The sequence below is a fragment of the Ailuropoda melanoleuca genome, chromosome 13, assembly GCF_002007445.2.
Source record: "Ailuropoda melanoleuca isolate Jingjing chromosome 13, ASM200744v2, whole genome shotgun sequence".
NCBI lineage: Eukaryota > Metazoa > Chordata > Mammalia > Carnivora > Ursidae > Ailuropoda > Ailuropoda melanoleuca.
Genome location: NC_048230.1, coordinates 53541954 through 53548801, shown reverse-complemented (window position 1 = coordinate 53548801; position 6848 = coordinate 53541954).

The following is a 6848-nucleotide window of genomic DNA, read 5'->3' as shown; positions in this document are numbered from 1 at the left end:
GGAATTGAGCCCCACCTTGGCCTCTGGCCCTGGGCTCAGTGGAGAGTCTGCTTGAAGATTTCTCTCTCTTTCCCTCTCCCTCTGCCCCTCCCCTGCTCACAATTGGACGGGCTCACTCTTCCCCTCTCTCTCTCAAATAAATGAATAAATGAATAAATCCTAAAAAAACCTATATATATATATGTATATATAAAAGAATAAGTTTTCTGACTCCTGAGCTGTAGTCTTTTGCTCCTGGGAATTATCTGATACTTATATTTAATGTACAGTCAAGAGCAGACATCAGGTCCTCTTTATCATTCTTTCCCTGGGTCCAGGAAAGGCTTTACATATATTAGGTGCATTATAAAATATAAAGTTAGCATTATTGATGATAATAAAACGTAATAGTTACGACGCAGAGTTCAGAGGAAACTATTTAGCAATAAGACTTCAGGCACATTTCTAACTTAAAATGACTGCAATTTACTTTTTCTCGAGTAACCCATATCACATTGGGATGTCACTCAGCTGGCTGACACTTACATGGAGGAGGGTTGGTTGATGCAGGAGACCAATTTTGCCATTTTTATTATTTTTCGAGCTATAATGCTGCTAAGATGAAATGTAAATATATTCTGCTAACTTTGAACAGTGTGTTTTAATGTCTTCAACCTCTACTAAAGTTAGCTTTTAGAGCAGACACAAAGCAGAATAGGGTACTGGATCCTGGTCGATGCAGCGATGACAGGGTGGAGAGAGAGTAGGAAGAACAGGAGCAGGTGTCCTTAGGTTACCACCCCAGCTGCCAATCAGTAGGACTCAGTCCCCCACCACTATCCATAACTACCCAGTAGGGGCACATCTAAATATACTCAGTGGGCATTTTTTAAAAGATATTTTATATATTTATTTGAGAGAAAAAGCGAGAGCACGAGCAGGGCGAGGGGCAGAGAGAGAAGCAGACTCCCGCCTAGCTGGGAGCCCGACGCGGGACTCGATCCCAGGACCCCAAGATCACAACCTGCGCCGAAGGTGGACGCTTAACCAACTGAGCCACCCAGGCACCAGGGTATCTTGTTTTTTTTTTTAAAGGGAGGAATGTTAACTGCTAAGCAGAACTTAACCAGAGGCCACACTCCAGGATTCCCTGGAGAATTATCAGCTGTGCGTCTTCTCGACTAATCCACTTGGGATGGTAGGCTACACAAGAGTTGTGGGCTGCCCTGTCTTGCTGCCAGTCAGTGGGGCTTTCTACTTATTTTTGCTATTGATAGAAGACAAAAAGAAACAAAGAAAACCAAGACTCTTAGCCCAAACAAAGTACTTTTAGAGCCAAACATAAAAGTAGCCTGGAACTAGCCCATGTTGCCTTAGCCACTTTTTCTTCAATTAGGGCAAGAAACTGTTCAACAGTGCTCACTCAACCAAGATGGCCTTGCTTTATTTAATTTTTTAGTTGTTTATGCAAAGACTATAACCCATGAAGACAGAAACCGGCTCACAGCTGTATTGCCAGCATATAAAAGAACACCTGACAGGTAGTCAGCATTCAGGGCTCTCTGCTAAGAGAGAGTATAACTGGTTTAGTTCGAACCCATGGTGATACAGTGGTGAGCAAGAGAGATGCTTTCCCTGCCCTCCTGGGGCTTATTTAACAGGGAGAGGCTGACAATGATCAAGACAGCAAACTAGTTCATTTCTGCTAATTGTAATACATGGGGCAAAGGCAACCAGGTGTCCCATTATAGCTCCAGGGTCTGACGCCAGACTATTCCCATCAATGTTGTTGGTCCTGTGGAAGTCCATCGTGGGAGAAGTACTTAAGCAATAACGTCAAAATACTTCAGAACACCCAAGGGGCTAGTTACTGTATTTTGTCAAACCTAAAACATCACCTTGTAAGATGCTCCATTATTTTGTGAACTATTAAGAAAGAAAGAGATGCTTCCAATTATAATTGCATGATGCCATCAGCTGCAAAACGCACACTAATTTCAGTTATGTTAAAAATGTAAAAACTAAAGTGAACTTTAGAATTGATCAACTGCGGCACTGGGCACCCCAGTTCCAGTGAATTGAGGGAAGCAGAAACATGTGCCTTAAAGATGATCTATTTCCAAAACCTTGAGATATTTTTTTGGGGAAATTTTGACCAGTTCATATAATCGAAATTCTAGGGTCCCTGAGCATCTAGACCAGTCTTGTTGACTAATGATTGTTGAGTAAGAAATGAATGAATGGAAGACGAAAGAATTAGAGCTACAATTAAAAAGAGTCTCTGCTCAACAGCAGTAGAAATTCTATAAAACAGGGGCGCCTGGGTGGCACAGCGGTTAAGCGTCTGCCTTCAGCTCAGGTCATGATCCCGGCGTTATGGGATCGAGCCCCACATCAAGCTCCTCCACTATGAGCCTGCTTCTTCCTCTCCCACTCCCCCTGCTTGGGTTCCCTCTCTCACTGGCTGTCTCTATCTCTGTCGAATAAATAAATAAAATCTTTAAAAAAAAATTCTATAAAACAGCAACAAATGCCCTAAGAGAGCTAGAGAGAAAATTATAATGATACAAAAATAAGGGAGGCTTGCATAGACATTTCCTTAATTAAAATAGCCATGTTGATGTAATGAAACTGCCGTGGTAAACCAGGAGTCTTATTCTTCTTATTTATTTATTTTTTTTTAACCTGGACTGTTTTTAGAGTTCCACATCATTTCGACACAATGACTCTATGTTAAAATCCACTTATACGCGGGGCACCTGGGTGGCACAGCGGTTAAGCGTCTGCTTTCGGCTCAGGGCGTGATCCCAGCGTTGTGGAATCGAGCCCCACATCAGGCTCCTCCGCTATGAACCTGCTTCTTCCTCTCGTACTCCCCCTGCTTGTGTTCCCTCTCTCGCTGGCTGTCTCTATCTCTGTCGAATAAATAAATAAAATCTTTAAAAAAAAAATCCACTTATACGCGGGGCGCCTGTTCTGTCTCTACCTTGGATATGTAAATGCGTCGTCACCATTTTTAGGAGGTGGGGTCTCATAAATATCGAATAAATAAATGAATGAATCTGTGCGTATGGGAGCCTGAACCTAATTCTCACACCAAATGTGATACAGTCCACAAATGTCATCAGTCCAATTTTCAACTCCAGGAAAATATTTGGATTACACCCACAGAGAGAATATTCATAGTTGACAAGCATCCTTTCAAAGAAATTGGGCTTTATGGTACTACATGGAGGTTTTTGACATTTAATTTAAAAGAAAAACTGTCCATTTTGAAGTCTAGTATTTCCAGACATTTTCTGAAAAAGGAATCACACACATTTCTGTAACTAATCAATTATTTTCCCACTTACAGTTAATTTTTTTACAGTCACTTTCCTTAGTTCCATGAGCTAGTTTTTCCCAAGATTTACCAGTTTTTTTGTGTGTTTTTTTGGAGGAAGATTTTCATCTGAATTTCCTTGGAATATTATCACCATTCCACTCTGTTGTTTTGTTTAGTTAAATACATGCCTTTGCACTTATAACATTTTGTAAATACTATTACTGTACCTTTCTGGTTATGTTCTTTTGAAGAAAGCAGGGGGAAAATTATCCCTCCTATGTTGAATTAAGAGTACACAGGCTTCTCTTTCCCTTTTTAAAAAACTGTATTTTGGCAGTTGAACACAGGTGCTAATTTGGTTCATTCACGATATGAGAAAGATCAATGTGCATTTGAAACTGCTCTTCCTTCAGAGCAGAAAATTGTAAGCGTTGAGCAAAACAGAAAACAGAGCCCTTTTCTAAATTTAGCAGTGTCATATGACCCCACTCGTCTTTGTACTCAGAGCGTTAAGGTATTAGCCGCATTGCTTCATGGATGGAGCATATAATTACTCTAGGGAAAGGGAGCATGACCAGCCAGCACAGATGTAAGTGTTGGGCTTCTGTCTGTCCTTTTTGATCTAAGGAAATAGACTTTTTAGAATGCTGTTGGGACGTCCCACATGACAGCTTGTCATTTGGGTAAACTTTCCCACTGCACACAGAAAACATTTCTTCTATCTCTTCGGTTTTATTTTTATACTTCTTTTCAGAGCAGCCGATGTTTAAACACTTTTCACATAGATTTTTTTTTTTCCCGTTTGTTCCTTTAACTCTGAGATCTCAAACTGAGGCAAATTCACTTTTGTTGTCGTGATCACGCATGCCAACCTTATATAGTTCTCAGTAGATCCCTGTAATTAATCTCTGAATGTGGTGTTTTGTTTGTTTTACTTTTAAAGGATTGTTTATAGGGTAATTTGGACATGGATCCTTAAACCTTTTATTTTTTTTTTTAAGAGCATTTCAGGTTTACCGTACTTCTGGAACTTTCTTTTTTTTTAATTTTTTATTTCAAGTTTTCATTTAAGTTCTAGTTAGTTGAGATGGGACCTTTCAATTAAAGATGAAGTTGGGAATGAGGATCTCAAGAGCTATCACTACCTTTAGATGTGTTTATCTACCAACTAAAATTCTTAAAATGCCATTTCTGTTTTGCAGAATGTAGACCTTTCTAACCAAGCCAAGGTCTGCAAAGCCATGGTTAGGAACGAAGACTTGCTTTTGCAGCCATGGGGGATGGGGGGAACTGATACATATTAAAATTGAGAAAAGGCCTACCTACCCCCAGCTTGGGGAAAAAGCAGTGGCTCTCACACAGTATCAGCATTTATAAGGGGGAAATTTTTTGCCCTCTGGGCCCACGGGAGGGAAGGAGTAGGAGGAAGTAACTAGGATTGTCCCATACTTGAAGGAAGCAGAGGCCTCAGCTGGTTGCTAAAAATTCAATTAAAAAAAAAAAATAGCTCAGGCATATAGGAAGCTGTGGACCAGAATTGAGAATTTGTTTTCAGGATTCTGATGTTTCTACTTGGAAACTTATCACCCTGTTTCCTTAACCGGCCTTTAATTATGTTTGATGACGATGCCCACTGATTAGTTTTGGATGTCCCTTATGAAATCCATTTTTTTCCATAAACCTTTTACTACACAGTGATTTTTTTTTTAACACTCAGAATGTATTGCGATATTATTATATAGTTTCAGTTATTTTTTGAAACTAAAGTTCTTGACAAAAAAAGGCTCCCAATTTCTTTAAATATCCTTTTTTTTTTAAATAACCTCTGTGCCCAAGGTGCGGCTTGAACTCAGCACCCCAAAATCAAGAGTCACAGGCGCTACCGAGGGAGCCAGCCAGGAGCCCCTAAATACCCCTCTTTTCAAAGCAACCCTCCTGAAATGAGATTAAAAGTTGAGTTGGTCTCTGTGACCTTTACTTGTCTTTAAAAAAAAAAATTAAACAAACTGCTGTTTTGGAATGTCCCTTGCAAAACGATAAATCATAACTTTATCAACTTCCCCAGAGGCCTTCAGAACGAAAGAAAAAAAAAAAGTTCAGCTCAGTTCAGTTGCTCTGTGAATTCATCCTAAAAGGTAGCATTCCTCGCTGCATACTTGGTTCGCAGGGCAGCAAACACACTTTCCTTTCCGACGCGGGCGAGGGAGTTTCGGGGCGGTTGGTGAGCAAGCTGGGCCCAGGGAACTTTCCACGGCCGGCTTAACTTCCTCGGGTGCAGAACTGAAGGCCACTCCGGGCGATCCAGAGAGATCCAGAGCTCAGAGTGGCAAAATTAAGGAAGCAGTCAATTCATTTCCAAGAGTTGTCTTCCCAAACGACTCCTGCTTCTAAATATAGAAGCTTCCTTTGTTTCTCAGTGCATGTGCATACACCATTTTCCCAGTCTGTGACAGCCTGCTCCCCCCCCTTCCCATCTCTAAATAATCCAGAGTACTTGAGAGCCCATTAATACTCAAGAGGGTTTTGTACTTTATAAAATGTCTAGCATGTCAAGAAGGGAAAGAGTTCCTCCAATAACATTATCTATGGACATTTTCTGCCTCTTTTCAAAAACCTCCCAGAACTACTCCTGACTCCGTGTCTGATTAATCTCTGGGCTCACAAGTTTACTAGGGAACCACACTTCCCTGGCAGTGAACTATCTTTAGGAGATGAATTCACTAAAATTCACTGTTTGGCTACCCGGGTTGGCCCCTACTGCAGCATTTTCTCTTCTAATAAAAAGCCAGATCTTTCCATCTTTGCACTATAGGAATGAGGTGGGTTTTAATTTTTTTATTTTTAAAGATTTTATGTATTTATTTGGTAGAGAGAGAGAGAGCAAGTACACAAGCAGGGGAGAGGCAGGCAGAGGGAGAAGCAGGCTCCCCACTGAGCAAGGAGCCCCACCCCACGTGGGACTCGATCAGAGGACCCTGGGATCATGACCTGACCTGAAGGCAGATGCTTAACCGACTGAGCCACCCAGGCGTCCTGAGGTGGGTTTTTAAAAGACTCACTCTTTTCCCCTATTTCTCTAATTGTTTTCATTTTATCGCAAAAATGGAGAATTAAAAATCTCCAGAAACATCTGGCTTCCCTTTTCTTCTTATATAGTCAGTAGGTCAGAAAACCCACATGGAGTAATAGGAAGTGGATACATTAGAAATACATTTTAACAATTCTGTCATATGCAAATCATTCAGCTTGGTTCCTGTAGAACTTTTCATTGAACTGTTATTTTTTCATGTATATATAATGTATATTTATATATGTTCATACACATATAAATACCTGGGCTCGAGGAAGTTATTGAGAAAGCCGACCTGAAATCAAAATACTAAAACCAGGGGCACCTGGGGGGCACAGCGGTTAAGCGTCTGCCTTCAGCTCAGGGCGTGATCCCAGCGTTATGGGATCGAGCCCCACATCGGGCTCTTCCGCACTGAGCCTGCTTCTTCCTCTCCCACTCCCCCTGCTTGTGTTCCCTCTCTCGCTGGCTGTC